The 25,407-nt window shown below is 40.8% G+C and overlaps 1 protein-coding gene across 1 annotated transcript in view; it reads left to right on the forward strand.

Moving 5' to 3' along the window:
• The window catches only part of sv2ca (synaptic vesicle glycoprotein 2Ca), a 179,537-nt gene that overhangs the window by 7,229 nt on the left and 146,901 nt on the right, over positions 1-25,407 (forward strand). The window lies entirely within an intron of this gene.

Genomic DNA, 25,407 nt, shown 5'->3' on the forward strand with positions numbered 1-25,407 from the left:
GGCTGTCTGCTTCTTGCTGTAAAAAAGGTCTGAACGTTCCTCATCCACCACCAGCCTCCTCCACCTGGTCGAACTCATCCTGACTTTCAACAAATTCTCCTTTTAAATTTTCTGACTTTCTGCAGGTCAAAGGGTTGGCCATGGGTATCTGCATGGGCCCCAGTTGTGCCTGTCTCTATGTGGGGTACGTGGAACATTCCTTGTTCCAGTCCTACTCAGGTCACCCCCCCAAGCCCCCACCCACCTTCCCCTGGCAACTCTTTCTCCGGGATGTCAATGACATCATCAGTGCTATTTTCCTCTCTCATCTGAAATTAGAAAAATGTATTAATTTCACTTCCAATTTTCACCCTGCCCTCACCTTCACCTGGTCCATTTCTGATTTCTCCCTTCCTCATCATCTATGTTTTAATTTCTGGGGATACGCTGGCCACCATGTCCGCTATAAACTCACCGACTCTCAGTTACCTGGACTGTACACCCTCACACACTACTTTACTGTAAAAACTCTTTTCCATTCTCCCAATTTCTCCATCTCCGTTGCACCTGTTCCAACGATGTCACCTTCTGTAGGGGAGCCTCCAAAATGTTCTTCTTCCTCAACAGAGGGTTCCCCACTACTGTGATTTACAAGGCCCCTGGCCGTGTCCAAATCATCTCCTGCACTTCTGCCCTCACCCCTTTTCTCCCACAACAATGATAGGGTGTCCCTGGTCCTCACGTTCCATCCCACCAGCATCCACATCCAAAGGATCATTAGCTTCTATTTCTACCACCTTCAGCAGGATGTCACCACCAGACATATACTCTCCACCTATCCTTCCTTGTCAGGGACCATTCCCTCTGGGACACCCTGGTCCACTCCTCCTTCACTCCCAATGCCTCGCCACACCCCCACAGCACCTTCCTATGTAATTGCAGAAGGTGCAACACTTAGCCATTTACATCCTGCCTCCTCACTATCTAAGGTCCCAAACACACCTTCAAGGTGAAGCAGCATTTTACCTGCACGTCACTGAATTTAATCTATTGTATTCACTGTTCACAATGTGATCTCCTCGACAGTGGGGAGACGAAAAACAGACTGGGTGACCGCTTTGCAGAACACCTACATTTTATCAGCAAAAGTGACTCTGAGCTTCCAGTTACCTGCTAATTCAAGCCAATGCCATTTTCCCTGGCCAACATCTCTGTCTTGGGCTTGCTCCAGTGTTCCAGTGAAGCTCAGCGCAAGCTGAAAGAACAGCACCTCATTTTCCACTTGGTGACCATGCAGCCTTTGGGCTTCGGTATTGAGTTCAATAATTTTATGGCCTGAGCACTTTCTTCTTCTGAAGAAGGAGTACCTTGGTCAACACCCAATCCCCAGGCCCTGTTATCACATGAGCTGCTTTCATCACAGCCAACCCATTATCACCCACCAATCGTCTCCATTAGCAGCTTTTCTTTCTCCCTGACTCACCATTACCCATCCTTTTGTCTGCCCAACTGTTTTTCTCTCTCTGTCTCTGGGCTCCATGTCCACCTATCATTTACTCATCCCCTCCTCCCGCCACCCAATCTTCAGCATATATACCAACCTTTTCCCAACTATAGTTTGTTCTGAAGAATGGACACTGGAGTGGAAACATTAATTCTACTTTCTCTTCACAGATGCTGCTAGACCTGCAGAGTATCTCCAGTTATTTCTGTGTTTGTTGTGGATAAATGTGAAGTTATCCATCTTGGTAGGAGGAATGAATGTACAGAATATTTCTTAAATCATGAGAAATTGTAAAGTGGTGATGTCCAGAGGGACCTAGGTGACCTCCATTTAATATTTTACAAAAAAAAGTTTTTTTGTTTTATTTTTCATCCATTTAGATATCCAGAGGGACCTAGGTGACCTTACTTGTAAGTTGCTGAAAGTTAATATGCAAAGGTAGCATGCAATTCAGAAGATTATTTGCTCATTACCAGTTTGCTTTTTGTATAACTGATGTGTGCCAATTGACTGCTGTGTCTCCTACACTAAATAGCGGATACACTTTTTAAAAGTATTTAATTGCTTGTAAAGTGATTTGGATGGGCTGACATTGCAGAAGTTATTATAATAAATGCAATTTTTTCTTCCTTTTTCTCTCTTCTATCTCACTGGAAGTAATGGCTTTAATAGGGATAAAGGAGATTTGGGATAGAGTAATCACCTGTGCTCCAAGGGCAGAGTTTTTCTGAATGTTCTGTCCAGATTTTTCATTTCTAATTGTACATACTTGACAATATTATTCAGCAGTGACATTATCAATTCTTTGGTCTCTATTTAATGTTTTACAAAAAAAATAGTTTTTGTTTTATTTTTCATCCTTTTAGATGTTCCTGGACTATGTCATAGAGTTATAGGAGTTATAGAGTCATTAAACATGGAAACAGACCCTTCAGTCTAGCCAGTCCATATTGAACATAATCCCAAACTAAACTAGACCCACCTGCCTGCACCTGGCCCATATCCCTCCAAACCTTTCCTTTTCATGTACTTATCCAACTGTCTTTTAAATGTTGTAACTGTGCCCACATCCATCACTTCCTCAGGAAGTTCATTCTACATGCAAACCACCCTCTGTGTAAAACAATTTGCCTCTTGTGTCTTTTTTAAATCTCTCTCCTTTCACCTTGAAAATGTGTCCCATAGTCTTGAAATCTCCCACCCTCGGGAAAAGACAACTACCATTAACTCTAGAGATAACAAGAACTGCAGATGCTGGAGTCAGAGATAACAGTGTGGAGCTGGAGGAACACAGCAGGCCAGGCAGCATCAGAGGAGCAGGATGTTTCGGGTCAGGATCCTTCCTCAGAAAAGAAAGAACGGCCCTGACCCGAAACGTCAACTGTCTTGCTCCTCTGATGCTGCCTGGCCTGTTGTGTTCTTCCAACTCCATACTGTGTTATCTATACCATTAACTCTATCTACATCTCTCATTATTTTATAAAATTCTATCAGGTCACCTCTCAACCTGCTGCACTCCAGTGAAACAAGTCACAGCCTATCCAGCCTTTCTTTATAACTCCAAATCTTCCATACCTGTCCTGTTGAATCTCTCTGAACCCTCTCCAGCTTAATATCCTTGCTAACTAAAAGTCCAGTTGACAGTCCTGTTCTCCATCTGTTACAGAGGCATGATCACAAAACCAGAAGGCTCAAAGCTTTGATAGTCCATTGATGTTTCTCTTTACTTTTGAAAAACTTTGCTTGACTTGTGTCCTTGATTATCAAACTGTGACCAGGAATTCACTGTGTGGAGAATCCTTGTGATTCATATACTACAATTTGAACCATAACACACTGGAATTCTGTGTTTTTTTTAAAATTGGGCAATTGTGATTTCTATTAAAGAATTTGAAAATAAATGATTTGGAAGAAAAAAGTAATTGACCTAAATTTCAGTTTTTCCCATCAAACCACTTCTAATTGAATTGTAAGCAATAAATTTAGTCAGCACTCGAGTGAATCCAACACAATCTATCCACATTGATTACTCCAATTAATCCTTTCCAGCAAATCAAAATTAGTTGAAAAAAAAAGTTTACTTTGAAATTAAAGTAATTTGGAAGAAAAAGTATTTATAACCAAGGACAATATAAGTCTGTTAATATAACAGACTGGAACTTGTTGAAATGAGACATTTCAAAATGGTGCATCCCATTAGTTAGACTTTTGCTGTAACTTCACCACAACATTTACTCCGTAACTTGCTGGAAATGTGAGCTGACGATGATGCAGTGATGGAAATGAGGCAGTTCAGATATTACTGAAAGGCTGGATTAATGGTGTATGTGATTTATGGATTCAGAAAGAACAAAGGAAGTATGAGCAGAAGTAGGCATTTTTCTTAATTGATCTGGGTTTGGGTGTCAGTGGCTGGACCAGCATTTATTGCCCATCCCTAGTTCTTGCTCTAGATTGCCCCAAAAGCATATACTTTGTTAATCCCTTTTAGCATCTTATATATCTCAATTAGATCTCCTCTTGTCCTTCTAAACTGTAGCTTGTATAGGCCTAAACCGCTCAATCTTTCCTTATCAGACAAGACTTTCATCTCTGGCATGAATCTAGTGAGCCTTCTCTGAACTGCCTCCAGTGCAATTACATGCTTCCTCAAGTAAGGGCACCAAAACTGTATACAATACTCCAGGTGCAGTCTCATCAATGCCTTATAGAATTGCAACAAACTTCCCTGCTTTTATATTCCGTTCCATTAGCAATAAGTGTTGAAATTCCATTTGCTTTCCTTATTAAATATCGTACCTTCATACAGATTTTTGTGACTCATGCACAAGGTCACTCAAATCCCTTTGCATCGAAGCATTTTGAAGTTTCTCTCTAATTAGGTAATAAGTAGCTTTTTTATTCTTCCACCCAAAGCAGACAACCTCACAGTTATACATATTAAACTCCATCTTCCAAATTTTCACCCATTCACTGAATGAATTCACCTAATATTATTCATATTCGTTTGTAAATTATGTCTTCAGTGCAATTTATTTTATCATCTGTTTTTGCGTCACTTGCAAATTTATCAATGGTATATCATCATCCACCGAATTTAACTATTGCACAAGGGAAATACAGGGGGATAATGAAGAAAGAAAAGAATGACTTAGAGTCAAATACAAGGTATAGAAAAGAAAAAAAAAGAAAAGAAAGGAAAGATTGGAATTAGAGAGAGAAGAAAAGGTATTGAGGAAAAAGTAGCTTTTCAAGGTTTTTTAAAATTTAAAATTTTAAAATCTCTAACAATTAATTTTTGAAAGTAGTTGGCTCTACCATTTAAGTTGTTCACTTTCTGGACCAAAGATTTTGCAAAGGAGTGAGTGATCAAGTGAGAAGAATTAGGATAAGAGATAAGCAGAGAGGATATGGCGTTGGAAACTCGGAGTGTGATCAGTTAAGATATCAAGGTTACAAACCGCTTGATTCAAGTTCAGGCATTGGCTAAGCAGGGAGATGAAGTTGATGGCTAGGGAAATGGCATTTTGGGTTGGGAGCAAAGCCAATGGTCCATTGGTCTCCCAATACTTAATTAATAGAGATTTTTGCATATCCATAATTTGATGTTGAACAAGCAACTCATTGGAGAGAGTTGATGTCATCAGGGACATTTGAAATCTGGTGGGTTTTCACATGATGTCTCGAGAAATAGCAGATGACTGAGGATGGATCACTTGGGGACATGGGAAGTAATGGTGAAGAAAAATGAAGACAAGCTTTTGCAGGAGATTCTTTGGGGTTATAACTGGATAGATAAGAAAGTGGATACCATTCTAAATCTAGTGAGAAATTGAGAGTGAAAAATCTTTGCTTATATTTAAGAAATTTTCCTAGTTAGATTGTGTTTTATCGGTAGTTAGAAGAGATAAGATGGCTTTCTTATTTTTCCTGTACAGGGTTGTGAACTTTTAGAATTCATTTGTTGAATGTGTTTGAGGCTGAAATGGATAGGTTTTTTGACTCTTGGCGAATCAGAGAATACCAGGAGTGGGTGGGAAGCTGGAATTGATGTCAAAGATCAGCCATGACTTAATTGAATGGCAGAGCAGGCTTGAGGGAATATGGCCAACTCCTGCTCTTGATTCTTAAATTCTTTATGTTCCAGGATTATTAAAATTTACTTCAAACATTATTCTCATTGTTCATGTTATCACCGAAATAAATCAAAGTCCCATCAAAATAATATAGAAGTCATAATATAGAGCAAGTTATTTAGTTCAACTGCTCCATGGCAACATTTATTCTTCATGTGTGCAAATGGTCCTGGTCACATTTCCACACTTCGTTCACATATACTTCTGTTTAATTCTTCAGTTACTAAGAAGCAAAGTAATGTGATCAGATTCTGCAGCTTCAATTGAAAGTTAAGTTGGTTGCAAAATGGGTGTCCAAATCCATCTTGTCTCATTGGGAGAATTAGTTTAAAATTATTGATATAATGTCTTAAGCGCTAACCATAACGTGCAGTCTCAGAACTTCCTATGTAAAGAGTTGCTTTTGTTTTCTTTGCTCGATCTCAAAATTTAATTGGGCTTCTGTGGTCTATTACTTGGACCCCTGAACTGCAGGAAGTGGTCTGGTTCAATCTACCCTGTCCTATTCTGTCAAAGCTTTTCAATAGTGATGTTTCCATCAGAAAATTCACATAATAGCTTTAACTTTATCAAAATCATCTATCTTGGATGTCTCACAGTCCTAATAGCAATTATATCTCATAAAATCTGTGATTTACAGACAAACAAGGAACATTTACTTATATTTAATGAATATATGTGCTGGAGTTGGCAGCTTATTAGAATGCTAATTGTTAGTCCCCAATTTAAAGCTTATTGCATTGGTATACTGCATAGTGCACCTTATAACAGTAATGTGTATGCTGTCTACAAGGGGAAATATTTTTGATAATATTGAATATTTGTTTACATATTTAGTATAGCACAAAATATGTCCTCTAATTATGAAATAGAAACAGTATTAGCATTTTGAAAAGAAATCTCCATTTTCTTGCAGTCAATTATCTTAACAACAATATCAGGTGTTTGAACCTGACCTTACTTTCAGGGTTTCCTGCAAATTAAGATAAATGCAACATTATTTGCTATTTTCCTATTGGCTTTTGACTTTCTGGTGCTATTTAATTTGGCATAGTAAGTTCAGAAGTAAAAGATAAAAATTACAATAGTATAAGATAAATACAAGACAACATTCCTTGTAAACTAAAGTATGTAATGTTTAGTTGTGAATCCTTCAAAACATTGATAACATAGAATCTGGAGCATGTTTTGTGTTATCCACCTGGCCCACTCCTTTTTTTCCTTTATTCATCAATGGGATGAGGGCATCACTGGACAGGCAGCATTTATTGCCCATTCCTAATTGCCCAGAGGGCAGTTGAGAGTCAACCACATTGCTGTGGATCTGGAGTCACATGTAGGCCAGGCCAGGTAAGGATGGCAGTTTCCTTCCCTCAAGGACATTAGTGAACCAGATGGGTTTTTCCGACAATCGACAATGGATTCACAGTCATCATTAGATTCTTAATTCCAGATACTTTATTGAATTCAAATTCCACCATCTGCCATAGCAGGATTCAAACCCAGGTCCCCGGAATGTTATCTGGGTCTCTGGATTAACAGTCCAGCGATAATACCACTAGGCCAATAGGCCAATTTGGTCATTGGCCAATGGGAATGGCCGAAATTTTCACATTCAAGAGAACTACAACGGTTTATATAACCTTGGTGAAACCGTCAGGAAGAAATTGGCTTTTGAAACATCTGCTCAGTGAGACCTCTGGAATGGTACCATAGCTGCATAATATTTGCACGTGTGGTAGAACTGAATCTCCTTTCCTCTGAAGTATTCAGAATGTTAGACAGAACTGTTTTTTGTTGATATATTTTATAGTTTTATCTTCATTTTTACTTGCTTTAAAACTAACAAGATTGCCAATATTATCAGAACCAATGGAAGTTAAAGACTGATGCAGTGAAAAATTGTTTGCTGGTTTACGATGAGCCCCTTTCACTCTTTGATTGGCACAGCGATTAGCACTGCTGCCTAACAGTGCCAGGGACCTAGGTTCAATTACAGCCTTGGGTGACTGTGTGGAGTTTGTATGTTCTCCATGTTTCTGTGTGGGTTTCCACCGGATGCTCTAGTTTCTTCCCATAGTCCAAAGATATGCAGGTTAGGTAGATTGGCCATGCTAAATTGCCCCATGGTGTCCAGGGATGTGCAAATGAGGTGGATTAACCATGCTACATTATGGGGATGGGGCCAAGTGGGTCTGAAGGGGATAATGTTTGGATGGTCAATGCAGATTGAATGGACCGAATGGCTTCTATCTGCACTGTAGGAATTCTATGATTCATTCACAGGATGTGGTTGTCACTGACTAGGCCAATATTGATCACCCATCCTTAATTGGCCAGAGGGCAGTTAAGAGTCAGCCATATTGCTGTGGGACTGGAGTCACATATAGGCCAGACCAGGTAAGGATGGCAGTTCCTTCCGTAAATGGCATGGATGAACTAGATAGGTTTCCCCCCCAGTAATCAGCAATGGTTTTGCAGTTATCATTAGATTCTTAATTCCAGACTTTGAATTCAAATTCAATTCATCTGCCATAGTGGATTTGGGACCCAGCTCCCTAGAATATTACCGGAGTCCCTGGACCTTCCTTGGGTCTTTGCTGGCATTTGATCAATTTTATCCTGATTATCTATACAATGGCTAGAAATGTGGTCCCAATATGAAGTGACTCTGCCTATCAGGAATGGGGGAAGAAGTGCATGGAAAGCATGGAGAAGTACTGTGTAGTATGTAGGTCTTTGATGCAATTTTGAGATACCAATTGCTTTATCCATTGATACCAAATATTGGAACCATCACACTCTGCTTAGAAAAAGGGACGTATAAATTTTGCACTGGATTTTTCTGCCTCACTGGTAGTCCATTTTTTTCCCTTTGATAATTATTGCATCTTATTCCATCGCATATCTACTTTGGCTTGCCTGCATCAAAGAGCCACCAGCATAGGCACAGATGAATTTTATGGGGAATTGGTGTATCCGAAAAGGGTTCATGGTGGAACACAAACTTTCCTTCTACACTTTAGATGAATATTATAACTCTAATGTTGAAGCATGCTTCAACATTAGAGGTATACTAAAAATATTCAGGACTGGAATCAACACATTGCTATCGGTATTGACTTATAGTGAGAAATGTCATATTATACTTTCAGTCCCTAGAAAGTCTATTGTTGCTTCTGATCCCTGAATGATTTCTTGATTCATAGCAACCATATGAATGCTTGACTAAGCAAATACTTGTCACTTACATCAAATGTATTCCTCGCCTGCAGGGGAGATGGGAGACACAGCTGCTATGGAGAGCATATTGCGGACTGGGAGCTTTAAACCCTTAAGATAGTGTAACATGTCTAACATTTTTTCACTTAAATTTGCCTCACTTATTTGCCACCAGCAATTTATCATTTCCTTTTTAATTGAAAAGTTGCTAATGCAGTCTACACGTATGCACTAACCTCTATCAAACTCATCGCCGCTAAAATAAGGAGGAGAATTGTTCATAAGCCTGGTAAACATTCAATCACAACATTATTCACAAAATTTGCCTGATTACTGTTTGTTGGAAAATTAACAAAGGTAGGCTTTTCAACTTGTCAGGCTAGTCGAAAATTGATTTGGATTGACCACCAAATAACTATTGGAATCTATAATAGGTGATCGATTCACCACTCTAATTCCATACACAGGCAGTGAGTTAAAAGCCATCCACCTTTTCCCCTTACCCCGCCCCACCGCTCACCCATTGTCTCCGACATTATTTTCCCTTTCTTCGTTCACTTTCTTTTTTATACTCATTGAAATAATGTGCTCAAAGCTGGATATTTCCATGTTTTTGTTGGCTACATACACTCCCAAATCTATGCTGGGAATTAGTGGAAACAAGGATTCCATTTGAGATTCTACTAATTACTCTCTAGAGCTTTACTAATCACAAGAAATAAAGAGAGTTCCACCCTACATGTGTGTTGATTTCAGTATTAAGCTCCATACTATAAAATGGATCAAACACTGTACATTTTCCAACAGATCAAGATAAATGTGGACATGGGCTCATTTATGTAGTTCCATCTCAACAAGCCTACAAAACCACATCTGAACCTTGTGTCCCTTGAATACTTCTAAATATTTTGTCTTGACTGATGTACCTGGGAATTCTTTGTAGTGTGTCCTGACACCAATATTACAACTTCCTTTAATTTATCATCCAATGCCCTCTTGAATGCCTCAATTGAAACTATTTATTCTCACCTCACATTTTTCTTCTTTTGCAAAACAATTTCAAACTCAAGTTCTGAATCTGTTTAAGAGGGGAAACAGTTTCTCCTTATCCACTCTGCCTAGCCCCTAATGATTTTGAAAACATCTATCAAATCTCCTCTGAATCTTCTTCTCTCCAAGGAAAACAGTCCCAACTTCTCCAATCTTTCCTCGTAACTGAAGTGTTTCACCCCTGGACCAGTCCTGGTTGTGTAGTGGTAATGTTACTGGACAAGTAAATCAGAATCCCAGTCTAATATTCTAATATTGAATTCCAGCATAGCACATGGTGAATTTGAATTCAATTTAAAAAAAAACACCAACAAAATACTGACCTACTAGTGACCAAGTAACCACTGTTGATTATTGTAAATATCTATTTGATATAGTATCTCTACATTGTGGAAGCACCACCTCTCTGAAGAGCATCCCACCCATACCCACACCCCTAACCTTTCCCTGTAACCCTGCATTTCCAATTGCTAATCCACTTAACACACACATCCTTGGACATTGAGGCAATTTAGCACAGCCAATGTACCCAAACTGCACATCTTTGGACTGTGGAGGAAACTGGAAGGAAACCCACACAGATACAGGAAGAATGTGCCAACTTCCCACAGCTGCCCAAGGCTGGAACAGTGAAACAGCTGGGCTAACCACTGAGCCACCGTGCTGCTTTTAAGGGAAGGAAATCTGCCATCTTTGCGTGGTCTGACTACGTGTGATTCATTGCAATGTGGTTGACTTTTAACTGCCTGCTGAGCAATTAGGAATGGATAATAACTATTGTCTTATCCAGTGACACCCGCATCCCATGAACAAATAAAAAAGACTTGTAAACCTCTTCTGCACTCTATCCAATGCATTCACATTTGTGCTATAAGTGTGGCATCCAGAACTGTACATAATACTCTAGATGAGGTCTAACCAATGTCTTTTATAAGTTTATCAGAGCCAGAGAGGAGATTGTAGAGATTGTAATGAGATCAGCCATGTGGACCTCATAAAATATGAGTTTCCTGATTGGACCAGATTAACAGCCCCAATCAGGGAGCCCTGGCTGACAGATATAAACAGGAGTGTCTGAGAGCTGGCTCTGAGGAAGCTGGACAAGTGTTGAGTACTATGCGTGTATAAATAAAAGGTGACTTGGTGATTGGATATGGACCTCTGTGGAGTTATTTCAGCGATGAGCATAAATGTACAGTTTGCTTGAAGTTATACCTCCAGCATAGAAAGAAAATTAAGTTCTTGGTTATTTCAACTCTAGTCCATGAGGATCAGGGTATTGTAATAGGTGGTTGCAGACTTTTACAGCCTCCTGGAAGACCACCGCCAAGCCAATAGGATTTAGTGGGCATGCATTGTCAGTGACCATGAAAGTCTATATTCCCCTCAACGTCTTCACCCTTGGCTCCTTCCAGGCATCTGCATGGGACACTTGCAGAATCTCACAATCTGTTGCCTATAAATATAGTCAGCTAAGTGATCGATGTCACATCTTCCAGTCCAGTTATTTATGAGCACTTTGCAATTGATGAGGCCAGTCACCATTTTGCAGCTCTGGCTGGCTTTCCAAAGGGCAGGGAGTCATTGACTGTGCATACTTGGCAATCAAAGCATCTCTAGATTGCCATGAATTGTCAAGTCGCAAAAGCTTTTATCATATTAATGAATTGCCCATGTGCAAACACAAGAAGATCATTGTGCCTCCCAGTGAATGGTTTCCAGGGAACTGGCATTTTGCTTTTGTCCTGTGTCCATCCAACTGCTCTGAGCTGTTTGGACATTGTAGAAGAGTTCCTGGCTAGGTGCTTGAGGGAAAGGTCTGAAGATGACAGAGAGTCATAGAAGAATTGGTGGAGGTAGATCTCCAGGAAGGGAGTGTTGAATTTCTAAGCCAAATTGCTATTAAAAAGGAAGAGGTGTTGTGTGTCTTCAAAAGTATTAAAATAGGCAAGTCCCCGGGTCCTGATGGGATCTATCCAAGAATATCGAGGGAGGCAAGAGAATAAATTGCTGGAGTATTGACAGACATCCTTGTATCCTCTTAGGCCACAGGTGAGGTCCCAGAGGACTGGAGAATAGCTAATATTTTCCCATTGATAACAAAAGGTAACAGGGATAGTCCAGGAAATTACAGGCCTGTGAGCCTCACGTCAGAAATTATTGGAAAAGATTCTCAGGATAATATCCATATGCATTTAGAAGCAAATGGAATGATTAGTGATAAACAGCATGGTTTTGTGTTGGGGGCGGGGTAGTGCCTCACTAACTTGATTGAGTTTCTTAAGGAGGTGATGAAGATGAATGAGGGAAGAGCGGTTGATGTTATCTACATGGTCCTCAGTAAAGCCTTTGACAAGGTCCCTCATAGCAGACTGGTACAAAAGGTGAAGTCACATGGTATCGGGTGAGCTGGCAAAACGGATGCAGAACTGGCTTAGTCATAGGACACAGAGGGTAGCAGTGGAAGGATGCTTTTTGGAATGGAGGGCTGTGACTAGTGGTGTTCCACAGGGCTCAGTGCTGGGACCCCTGCTATTCACAATCTACATAAATGATTTGGAGGAAAACATAACTGGTCTGATTAGTAAGTTTGCAGATGATACAAATATTGGTGTTGTTGCAGATAGTGAGGAGGCTTGTCAGAGGATACTGCAGGATATAGGTCAGTTGGAGGCATGGGCAGAAAAATGGCAGATGGAGTTTAATCCAAATAAATGTGAGGTGATGCATTTTGGAAGGTCAAGAATAGGTAGAAATTATACAGTGAATAGCAGAACCCTTAGGAATATTGATATGCAGAGAGGTCTGGGTGTGCAGGTCCACAGATCACTGAAAGTTCGGTGCAGGTAGATAAGGCAGTAAAAAGGCCTATGGCATGCTTGCCTTCATTGGAAGGGGCATTGAGTATAAGGATAGACAAGTCATGCTGCAGCTTTATAGAACTTTAGTTAGGCCACACTTGGAATATTGCGTACAGTTCTGGTCACCACACTACCGGAAGGATGTGGATGCTTTGGAGAGGATACAGAAAGGTTTACCAGGATGTTGCCAGGTCCTGATCCGAAACGTCAGCTCTCCTGCTTCTCTGATGCTGCCTGGCCTGCTGTGTTCCTCCAGCCCCACACTGTTATCTCTGACTCCAGCATCTGCAGTTCTTGCGATCTTTGAGTTGGATAAACTGTGTTTGTTTTCACTGGAACACAGGAGGGTTAGGGACAACCTGATAGAAGTTTTTAAGATTGTGAATGGCATGGTTACAGTAGAAGGAATGAGGCTTTTTTTCCAGGGTAGAGGGGTCAGTTACTAGGGGACTCAGGTTCAAGGTGCAACGGGAGGAGTTTAAAATAGATGTGCAAGGCACGTTTTTCACACAGAGGGTAGTGAGTGCCTGGACTGCGCTGCCAGAGGAAGTGGTGGAAGCAGACACAATAACAGCACTCAAGAAGCACCTGGATTAATACATGAATAGGAAGGGAATAAAGGGATACGGATCCTGTAAGTGAAGACAGTTTTAATATGGAAGGGCAAATTGTGTCGGCACAGGCTTAGAAGGCCGAAGGGCTTGTTCTTGTGCTGTATTGTTCCTTGTTCTAGTCATACAGCGCAGAAAACACCCTTCAGCCCATCGAATCTGCACTGAAGTAATTGCCACTAAAAGTGCGCTAATACCAATTCCCTGCATTCGTCCCATATCTTTGAATGTTATGATATTTCAAGTACTCATCCAAGCGTTTTTATAGGCTATAAGCTTTCTGGGCTCCACTACCTTCCCAGGCAGTGCATTCCAGATTCCCACCAGCCTCTGCGTGAAAAAGTCTTTTTCTCAGATCCCTTCTAAATCTCCTGCCTGCCCCTTACCTTAAAATTATACCCCCTTGTGACTGACCCCTCAATCAAGGGGAACAACTGCTGTCTATTCACCCTCTCCATACTCCTCATAATCTTATATATCTCGATCATGTTCACTCACAAATTTTTCTCTGCTCTAAAGAAAACAATCCAAGCTTATCTAATCTTTCCTTATAGCTCAATTTCTTCATGCCAGGCAATTTCCTGGTGATCCTCCTCTGTACCCACTCCAGTGCTATCACACGCTTTCTGTAGTGAGGTGACCAGAATTGCACACAGTTCTCCAGCTGTGGCCTCATCAACACTCTGTACAACTCCAACATTACCTCCTTGCTCTAATACTGTACACCATGATTGATGAAAGCAAGTGTCCCATATGCCTTCTTAACTATCCTATTCACGTGCTCTGCTGACTTCATGGATTTGTGAATAATTACCCCGCGATCCCTCTTTCCTCTAAGCTACCCAGTGTCCTGCCATTCACTAAATGCTGCCTCATCTTATTTCTTTTTCCGAAGTGCAACACTTCATACTTATCAGGGTTAAATACCATCTGCCACTTTTCTACCCATCTGACCAACCCATCTAAATCTTCCCACAACCTACAACCACCTTCTTCACTATTAACCATCCTACCAATCGTGGTGTCATCTGCAAACTTGCTTAACATTCACCCATATTTTCACAAGTATAATTTATGTATATAACAAACATTAAGGATCCCAGCACTGATGCGTGTGGTACACAGCTGGACTCTGGCCTTCAGTCACTCAAACAGCCTTCTACCACTACCCTTTGTGTCCTATAATTAAGCCAGTTTCTGATCCATCTCATCAAGTTTCCCCAAGATCTATGTGCTTTAATCTTCTCAATCAGTCTCCCGTGTGGGTCCTTGTCAAAAACTTTGCTAAAATCCATATAAACTACATCAACTGAAATTTCCTCATCCACACACTTGATCACATTTTTGAAAAATTCTAACAAATTTGTTAGGCATGACCTTCCTGTGACAAAGCCATGCTGACTATTCCTAATTAACACATGGCTTTCCAAGTAGATATTAATTATCTCCTTCAGAATTTTCTCCAAAAGTTTCCCTACCACTGATGTGGTGTGGCTATGACAGCTATAAGGATCACAAACAATGAGGCCCAGGTCAAATACCATTGAGGCCACTTAGCTATAAGCACTTCAGCTGTAAGTTGGGAGATATCTGGGATACTAGATACAGTGCAAGTTATTTAGATCAAATCCTGTTTGGGGACCCTCACACAAGGAAGTCCTGCAATATCAGTGAATATCAATATCAGTACCAATAAAGTGACCATGAAACTGAGGTTGTTGTAAAAGGTCATCGGTTCATTAGCAACCTTCAGAGAAGCCAATGTGCTGTTCCTACCCAATCTGGTTTATATGTGATTTCAGACTCAGCAAAATGACTGACCCTTAATTATCTTATGAAACTACTTTGCAGGCCACTTGATTGGGTTTGAGAAGTTAGCTCATCACTATCTTAAGGGCAGTTAGGGAGGGGCAATAAATGTTGGCCTCACCAGCGATATCCGTACCTGTGAATGAATTAAAAAAAAAATCAGCCAAACACTCCCGCAACAGATACCTATAGCTTGTCTTTAACTCTTATTTTACCATTCACCATCGGTGAGAAAGTCAACATGCCTGGTAGGCAGCAGGCAAAATGGACGAAATGGGAAAATGGGTGGAAACAGAAATAACTCCACAGAGGCCAGGATCCAGTCACCTAGTTGCCCTTTATTTATACATGAACAGTCCTTCAGTTCAGTACAGCCTCTTCAGAGTCAGCCATCAGAGTGGCATTATCTCTGACACTTTGCTTTTTATCTGTCAGCCAGGGCTCCCTGATTGGGGCCATTGATCTGGTCCAATCAGGGAACTCATTCTATTTAGTCCAGACGGCTGACCTCATTATAATCACCACAGAAACAAATAATTTATTATCTGACTAAAAAATTTAAGCATAAATATAACAATGTAACATAATGTTTAAAAAAAAAGCCTTATGAATATTCTTGTGTGACTGCAAATCCTCTTTCCTTTGTTACTCCTACCTGGTGCAGTATCTGTTACTGCAACAGTGATACACACCTTTCAGACATCTGCTCTGACTGCTGAGTTCCTTGTAGTTGATGTGCTCTGGGTTTGGAGCCCTTGAGGGCTGCACCAAAGATGTTCCAATCTGCATCTTGACAAACTTACCCACCAGGAGGCAGCATGTGGGCACTGATTTAGGGGCATGGGTGAGAATTGGAAGCACTTTGTGCAGAGTCCTCACACCCATGTCTACTTTCTCCACCTTTCTCCCCATGATGTACCTGCACTGCCCTGCTACCAATGAGCTGGAGAGACCTTTGCTGCATATCAGTGATTGCTAAAAAGCCATGGCTAGGCTTATATTAAAAAATCAAAGAACTGCAGAGGCTGAAAATCAGAAACAAAAACAAATTGCTGGAAAGAGTTTTTTTACATCAATGTTGTTCAATGTGGTATTCATAATATTTTTGCATTCATTTGACTGTCATGTTTGATGCAGTATGTATGACCACAGTTTTCCTAGGCATATGCATGCTCCTGAATCACTTCCTGTTCCTCCACACTTGGCTGCTGGAGATGTATGATAGGAATGTCAGGGTTAGGTAGTGTTAAGTCAACATTGTGCATATTATCATATTTCACTGGCTGTTGACATTAAGTTAACATGAATGTGTGTTGTGTGCCAGTGCAATGACTTATTCTATCACTAATTGTATGGTATTCTCCCATCTCTCTCTTTCAATAGCCAGGCGCACTGAGAATCTGCTTACCTTCAGACCCTCTTCCTTTGTAGTTGTTGGCATAGTGACAGGAGGACAGAAACCTCTGGGTCTCTGCCTCTCACTGGTGTTCTGTATTCTCCCTTATCCTGCAAGAAGAGAAAGAAGAGACATATGACTGATAGGAATGTGTTCACTGGAGAGGTAGACAACATTTGTTAGGGGTCACTGCGAGGGCTCAGTGTGACACTGTATTAAGATGAGGTTGAGTGTTAGCTGGGGTTGTGCAGAGGTTCATAGTCAAAGAGGAATGGATGCACCTCAAAGGTAGGTTGGTCATATAGTCTTAGAGGTGCACAGCATGAAAACAGACCCTTTTTTTTTTCTGATGAAGGGTCTAGGCCCGAAACGTCAGCCTCTCTGCTCCTATGATGCTGCTTGGCCTGCTGTGTTCATCCAGCCCTGCACCTTGTTGTCTCGGATTCTCCAGCATCTGCAGTTCCTACTATCTCTGATTTGATTTTAACCCCCTTCAGTCTAACTTGTCCATGCTGACCAGATATCCTAAATTTATTTAGCCCCATTTGCCAGCATTTGGCTCTTATCCCTCTAAAATCTTCCTATTTGTTTACCCATCCAGATGCCTTTTAAATGTTTTAATTGTACCAGCCTCCACCATATCCTTTAGTAGTTCATTCCTTACACACTCCACCCTCTGCATGAAAAAGTTGCCCCTTAGGTCCCTTTTAAATATGTCCCCTCTCAACTTAAACCTATGCCCTCTAGTTTTGGACTCCCCCACCCTGGGGAAAACACCTTGTCTATTTATCCTATCCATGCCCGTCATGATTTTATAAACTTCTATAAGGTCACCCCTCAGCCTGCAATGCTCCAGGGAAAATAACCCCAGCCTATTCAGTCTCTCCCTATAGCTCAAACCCTCTAACCTGGCCAAATTTTTGTAAGTCTTTTCTGAACCCTTTCAAGTTTCACAAAATCTTTACTATAGCAGGGAGACCAGAACTGAACGCAGTATTCCAAAAGTAGCCTAACCAATGTCATGTACAGTCACAACATGACCTCCCAACTCCTATACACAATGCACTGACTAATAAAGGGAAATGTACCAAACACCTCCTTCACCATCCTACCTGTGATTCCACTTTCAAGGAACTATGAACCTGCACTCCAAAGTCTCTTTGTTCAACAATACCCCTCAGGTTCTTACCATTAAGTGTATAAGTCCTGCCCTGGTTTGCCGTACTGAAATGTAGCACCTCACAATTATCTAGATTAAACTCCAACTGCCACTCCTCAGCCCATTGGCCTATCTGTTCAAGGCCTCATTGTACTCCGAGGTAACCTTCTTCACTGTTCACTGCACAATCAATTTTGGTGCCATCTGCAAACTTACTAACTATACCTCCTATTTTCACATCCAAATCATCCAAAGGTAAGTTGGTGTGAGCAGTGAAGTGCTAGAGTAGGCTTGAGAAGGCAGACTGAGATACAAAACCAGAAGTTGCTGGAAAAGCTCAGCAGGCCTGGCAGCATCTGTGAAGAAAAAAATCAGAGTTAACGTTTCGGGTCTGGTGACCCTTGCTCAGTTCTGAAATGTTAACTCTGGTTTTTTTCTTCACAGATGCTGCCAGACCTGCTGAGCTTTTCCAACAACTTCTGTTTTTGCTCCTGATTTACAGCATCTGCAGTTCTTTGGGTTTTTATTTTGACTGAGATACAGGCTGGCTTTTGGGGTGATACTTTTGTTTATTTACTTGAATTTTTTTTATTATGGCTAGGCTAAGTGTTAATGTCTATTCCTAATTGCCATTGAGAAAGTGGTAGTGAGGTGCCTTCTTGAACCACAGAAATCCATGTACAGTAAGTACACTCACAGTGCTGTTAGCAAAGAAGTTCCAGGATGTTGACTGAGTTACAGTGAAGGCAGGGCAATATAGTTTTGAGTCAGGATAATGTGTGGCTTGGTAGGGGATTTTGCAGATAGTGGTGCTCCCATGCATCTACTGCCCTTGTCCTTCTGGGTTGCGGATGTTGTAGGTTTGAAAGGTGCAGTGAAGAAGTCTTATTGAGTTAGTGCAGTGTAGCTTGCTCAGTGTGCATATTGCTGCTCCTGTGCATTTATTACTGGTGGAGGAAGGTGGTGAATGGGTTGCCATTCAAGCAGGCTGTTTGTCCTGGAGGTGTTGAAATTCCTGACCATTATTGGAACTGCACTCATCCAAGTAATTAGAGTATTAGCACTTCTGACTTGTGTCTTGTAGATTGTGGACAGATTGAGTCCTCATGCAGCAAGATCTGGAAAATATCCAAATTTGCACTGATAAGTGGCAAGTGACATTTGCACCATACAGGTGCCAGACAATGACCATCTCTCTCTCCCCCTGCAGTTCAGACCTTTTGTCCATGTTTTGACAAAGGACAAAATGAGGTCAAGAGGTCACTGGCTCTGGTGGAATATAAACTGACCTTCAGTGAGCATTTTATTGTTTAGCAGTTGCCATTTAGTAGCATTGTCAATGACCCCTTCTATCATGTTGCTGATGCTTGAGTGTAGACTGATTGAATGATAATCAGCCAATATGGATTTGTCCTGCTTTTTGAGAACAAGACATACCTTAGCAATGTATCACATAGCTGTCAGTGGTGCAGCTATACTGGAACAGTTTGGCTAGGGGTACAGCTAGTTCTGGAGCATAAGTCTTGAGTTCTATTGTAACAACACTAACTGGGCCAATAGACTTTTGAGTACCCAGTATCTCCAACTGTTTTGTGATATCACATGGAGGGAATTGAATTGACTGAAGTCTGATATCTGTGATACTTGGGACCTTGTGAGGAAGACAACTTGTCACTAAAGGTCATTGCAAATGTTTCATCTTTGTCTTGTACTGAAGAGCTGGACTCCCCAATCATTCAGGTTGGGCATATTTGTGAAAGTTCACCCTCTTGTTAGCTGTTTTGTTGTCCTCCACCTTCATGAGTAGGTGTGGCAGGAATTCAGAGCTTAGGTCTTATTCCTTGATTGTGGGATCACTTAACCCTGTCTATTGCATCTTACTCCCATTCTTTTGGTTGCACATAGTCCTGGGTTGTAGCTTCACCAGATTGAAACATCATTTTTAAGCATGTCTCATGCATGCTTTCCTACACTGTTCATTGAACCAGGGTTGATCCCCTGGCTTGATGGTAATGGTAGAATGGGGCATATGCTGAACCACAAGGTTGCAGATTGCTTTTGAGCACAATTCTGATGCAACAGATAGTCCATGTCTCATGAATGCCTGGTTTTGTGCTGCTAGGTCTGTTGAAATCTATTGTTGATAGTGGCACACAGTGTGACATTGGATATTCACAATGTGAAGACAGCTTCTGCTCTAACAAGCAGCGATTACTCCTACTAATACTGTTCTACAGATACACCTGCAACAAGTAGATTCGTGGGAACAAAGACATAGAATCATGCAGTACAGAAGTGACTTTTTGGCCCAATGAGTCTGCACTGATATAAACTACTCTAAATCTATGCTAGACCCACTTTCTCGCATTTGGTCCATAGCTTTTAATATTACAACTTTTCAGGTGCTCATCCAAGTACTTTTTAAAGTTTGTGAAGTTTTCCAACTCAATTATCCTCACAGACAGTGCATTCCAGACCCCATCACCCTCTGGGTGAAAACAGTTTTCCTTAAATGGATGGTCGAGTCAGGGTTTCCTTCTTTTTCATTCCCCATTGCTTGGCACAGACCCAATCTAATAGATATGTCCTGTAGGACTCAGTTACTCAACAGCAATGTTGCTATCAAGCCACTTTTGATGATGGATATTGAAGTTCCCATGTGGGGTACATTCTGTGTCCTGGCCACTGTCAGTGTATTCACCAATATGTATTCAGAATGATGGAGTACTAATTCATCAGTTGATGGGGTAATGCATAAGTGATAATTAGCACCTATCAGATAGTAATCCTTGCTCATGTTTGATCTGATGCCATGAAACCTCATTAAGTCTGGACTCATTGTTGTGGACACCCAGGGCAATTTCCTGCTTACTGTATACCAAACATCCATCAGATTGTACTGATATCCCATTGCACTCACCTTCCCTGACCTAATTAGGTCATTAAACCTCCTTAACACTATCCAGTAGCAGGACACCACACACATCCCACTAATTTCCTCTTCTTGAATCTCAGCCTGGAAGAGAACTTCCCCATGGAGCCTTGCAGCCTCAGCTACAGGGAAGCATTCATACAATGGGACATAGCTTTCCCATTTTGGCCATCTGTTGCTTCAGTTTCGGAACAATTTTATGACTGATATCTTCATCCTGGACTTCTTAAATATTTCAGCTGGAATAGACTCACACAGTCCGTATCATGTCTGCTTTCATTCTTTGTTTGGGAATCCTGGAAGTCCAATGTAGTGAATGTGTCAAAAACAAGTTGACAAAAAGTTTCCTAACACTTCTGAGCTCCCCTGTCACAATCATGTGATTTTCCACTACCAAATGTCGGTCACACTATTCAAATGTATTCCCTTTGCCAGTTCTTTTCCTGTTAAAAGATTTTACCTCTCAGATTTTCAGTGTACTCAACTGCCTCAGATTTGACTTGTCTTCCCAGAATAGAGCTGGCGGCCAATTTCACTAATTTGCATGAAGTCTCTGTTTTCAGGACATTAATGTTAATCAGAAACAATGGAATTCCAACAGTGAATCCGTGGCTAGTTAACTGAACAGCTCTCTCCCTGCTGCTACCAAACCCTGAAAATGTACCTACCCAGCAGTCAATTTGTAGTTAGAAGTTACTCTCAAATTGTTATTTTAACTTTATGCAGTGATCATTATGGTAAAATATAATCAAGACTATCTGGAATTTTTAACTTCATAATGGTTCCCCATACTTCTTAAGTACGTTTAAATACTTTCTGACTGTTTGAAATTTTGTTTCAATTGGCTCAATCAAGTTCGTTGTTAAGATGCAAATTCCGAGGGACTAAGATCTTCCTGTTTTCGGGCTGTCTGAAAGCAGGATGGAAACCATAGCCTATAAAGAAGAGGAATCTTGTCGGATCCTCTGGCAGTCAGGTAGTTGATTGGTAAATGGCAGGTTTTCTACCAGAATGAGGAGTCCAAACCAGGAAGTCCTACAGGTTGCCTACAGCCACCAACCAATAAGAGGGCAGCAGCTCTAGAAATGCCAAGGTGGATGCCGTTGCTGCTGCCAATAGAACAAGCCTTGAACTCCCAGAATGGAGGATCGCCCAAGGGGTGTGGGCATCGCCGGCTAGGCAATTGCCCCTGAGAAGGTGACAATGGGCTACCTTCTTGAATCGTCAGTTCCTTGGATGTGCTGACACTCAATGCTTTTAGGAAGGGAATTCCATGATTTTGACTGAACAACAGTGAATGAATGGTGGTATAGTTCCAAGTCAGAATGGTGAATGGCTTGGAGAAAAGTTGCTGGTCGTGGTGTTCCCAGGTATCTGCTACCTTTGTCCTTTTAGGTGGTAGAGGCCATAGATTTGGAATGTGCTGTCTGAGGAGTGTTGGTGAGCTACTGCAGTGCATCTTGTTGATGGTATACACTGTGGCCGTTGTGTGTCTGTGGTGGAGGTGATGAACATTGAAGGTACTGGACAATCAAGTGTGCTGCTTTGTCCTGGATGGTGTCAAGCTTCTTGAGTGTAAGTGTGGTTTATTGGAGGGGTTGGGATTTTCACAAGTTGGGAGCTATGGGGATGATGGTCGGGTAAAGACTGTTGGAAGCAAGGTCAGGCAAGGGTAGTTCTTTGTGGCCTTGGGACCAATCTCTCAATTGTGCACTGATTAGTGCACACTCAGGTTCCCCACTATAGGGAAGGGAGGAAGACGGCAGATTCTAGTCTACCAACATCCAGTCTGAATTAGTTCATTTCTTGTCTCCAGGCCTGGAAAATTCCACCCAGAGAATTTGAAATTATTTTGTAAAGACTTTTTTAATGCATTCATTAACCATCCCTAATTGTTCAGAGTGAACCACATTGCTGTGGGTCTGGAGTCACAAATAGGCCAGACTGTGTAAGAACAGCGGTTTCCCTCCTTAAAGAATATTAGTAAACCAGCTGGGTTTTTCCCAACAATTGACAATGGTTTCATGGTCACCATTAAACTCTTAATTCCAAATTTAAAAAAAAATTGAATTCAAATTCCACCATCTGCCCTGGCAGGGTTTGAATCCAGGTCCTCGGAACATTATCTGCATCTCTGGATTAATACTCTAGCAGTAATACCACTAGGCCATCACCTCGAAGAGTAATTGGGTAGTGGGAGATATGAATAGAGTAAAGTCTTTAATATCACAAGCTATGTGTCCATTTTGTTGTTTCAGTCTGTTTAACAATTATATGGCTAGCTAAATGGATAACTGACACAGTGCTATAAAAGAAGGCACAATTTCTTTAGTGGCAGGAATACAATTTATGACAAACGATAAAAAAAGGGAAAAAAAAGCTTTTTATTTGTTGTGTGCTATGAATAATTGAAGTCCCGAAGAGAATATAATACTGGCCATTACCTCTAGAATGTAGAAGTTAATGGGGAGAGTTGGCATCTTCCTGCTATGTGAATAGTCAGCACTGAGATGAAACTGCCTTCAGTTAAACACAAAAAGAATGATTATAATGCTCAACAGTTATTGTAACAGTTATTGTAAAATAATAGGAACCAGTAGTCAACAGTGTTGCAAGGATACCATTCAGTCAAATATAGGATAAAGTGAAAGGAAGACATTATTTTGTAGTTCTAGTGACCAAGCTGTGAGTCTACTAAGATTCTATCCTCAGCACATTCCTCTTCAGACATGAGACCTAGACAACATATTCTGGCCAGTTTTCACCTTCATTGCCTCAGACATATCTTCAGCATCTCTTAGCAGGATGTTGTCACTGACTCAGGAATACTGAACAAACCATCAGTACTCCACCAACATGTGCTCAGTACTAAGCTAGTGATGTTTGTGGTGACTCAGCCACATTCAATGGATGAAAGATATATCCAACACCTCTTTGGTAAACTGGTGGCTGGTTCGTGAATGCTGTATACCACCACCACACCACCACAAGAACAGCTGGAAGTGAGCTTTGAAAGTAGCAGACGTTGACACTGGCAACTGGGAGACTGATGACTGTAACCTTGAGAAGCTGACTGTAAGCTCAGCTGATCAAGAAGAGGTACCAGAGAAAACCAGCAAAATGTGCAACCTCTCAGTTCACTGGTTTCTTCCTCTTTAAAAAATGAAGCAGACACTGCCATTGCAGAGAGGAGTTCTGAGCCATACCAGGTAATGCTTATCCCAGTGTTTGCAACCACAACATAAATCATCATCTTACAAGGTGAAAGGCTACCATGGTGGTAATTCTTGTGATTAAATTTATAATTTTTGGGATCATTTGTATCAGAAATTACAAAAGTGTAGTGAAGACTTAATTTATTATAAAAACCGAAAGAACTGTGGATACTGTAAATCAGGAACATAAACAAGTTCTGAGGAAGAGTTACCGGACCCGAAACATCAATTCTGAACTTTTCTTCACAGATGCTGCCAGACCTGCTCAGCTTTTCCTGCAACTTCTGTTTTTGTACTCAACTTATTATTCTTACTATTTGAGAACTTAGGTTCTAATTTGGAGACAAATGGATTTAAGCTTTTAATTCTGTGGCAGTTTTTAAAAAAGGGTTAGAAAGTCAATTTTATGCAGTGATTTGAAAAAAACATTTCAAGTAATGATGTGATTTTATCTAAATGATTATGTAGGGAGGTAATAACCATGTTGTTTGCTGGAATGGTTTTTATCTTGACAGAGGGCTCTAGAAAATCAAAGTTCATTCACAGAGAAGAGGTTGATGACAACAAAGGTGCCGTTAGTAGTAGAAGCATTTCAAAACACAGTCAGGGGAGAGATGAGAGTTCTGAGTGTTTTAAGAAGAAAACTTCATAAGTACAAGATGGAGATGTCAGATAGGAAGACATCCTACAAAGATGCTGAAAACAGAAGTGTAAGGAACCTATGTCCAGCAGTAATAGTCAGCTGAGTTAGCAGCTTGCTTATACGTCCAGAGGAGAGATATTAATTGAAGAAAATAGCATAGTCAATGCATAAGAAGTTGCAAAAATGGAAACTGAGTATAGCTGTGCCAACTGAGCAAGAATCTTTAAAGTGGAAATAGGAGTGACCCATTGCTGCGGTTTGAGTATATGCAAGCTTGCTACTGGGCTAAAAGGCTTGAGTCATTCTTTGATATTTTTAATGAGTTTCTTAATGGTTCTTGTACATTGTAATATAGTTTGTCTTTCTTCCTTTTGTCTAATAAACATTTATGTTCTTGGAAGTGCATTATTAGCCTCTTATGGATATGTTCAGTGACTGACCTCCAGGGTAGACAAAATGAAAATTAAAATTTATGCTTTGTTAGGCCAGGTCTCAGACTGGGATCTGCCTGTTCTCGTATTACCATTGGCTGGCATCATAACATATCGCATACTTCAGTTTATGACCAGGGACCAACTTTCACTGAAATTTCTCTTAAAACGTGTTCCACACTAAACAAAATAGAAATTTCAATTACAAAACTGAAATACTATGAATGTTGGAAATCTTAAGTAAAAACAGAAAATCCTGAAAATTGCTTAGCCATTCTGTGGAGAAAGAAACAGATTTGAAGATTTAGGATAGTTGACCATTGTCAGAAGAGTAAAATGCTAAGGATTGAACAGGTTTAAATAAGTGGAAGGGAGGAGATGGTGGAGAAAGGAAGAAGAACAAAACGGGAGGCCTGTGACTGGGTGGAAGATAAGAAAGAATAAATAACGAAGGGACAA

This window comes from Rhincodon typus, chromosome 3 (assembly GCF_021869965.1).
Source record: "Rhincodon typus isolate 14 chromosome 3, sRhiTyp1.1, whole genome shotgun sequence".
Classification (NCBI taxonomy): domain Eukaryota; kingdom Metazoa; phylum Chordata; class Chondrichthyes; order Orectolobiformes; family Rhincodontidae; genus Rhincodon; species Rhincodon typus.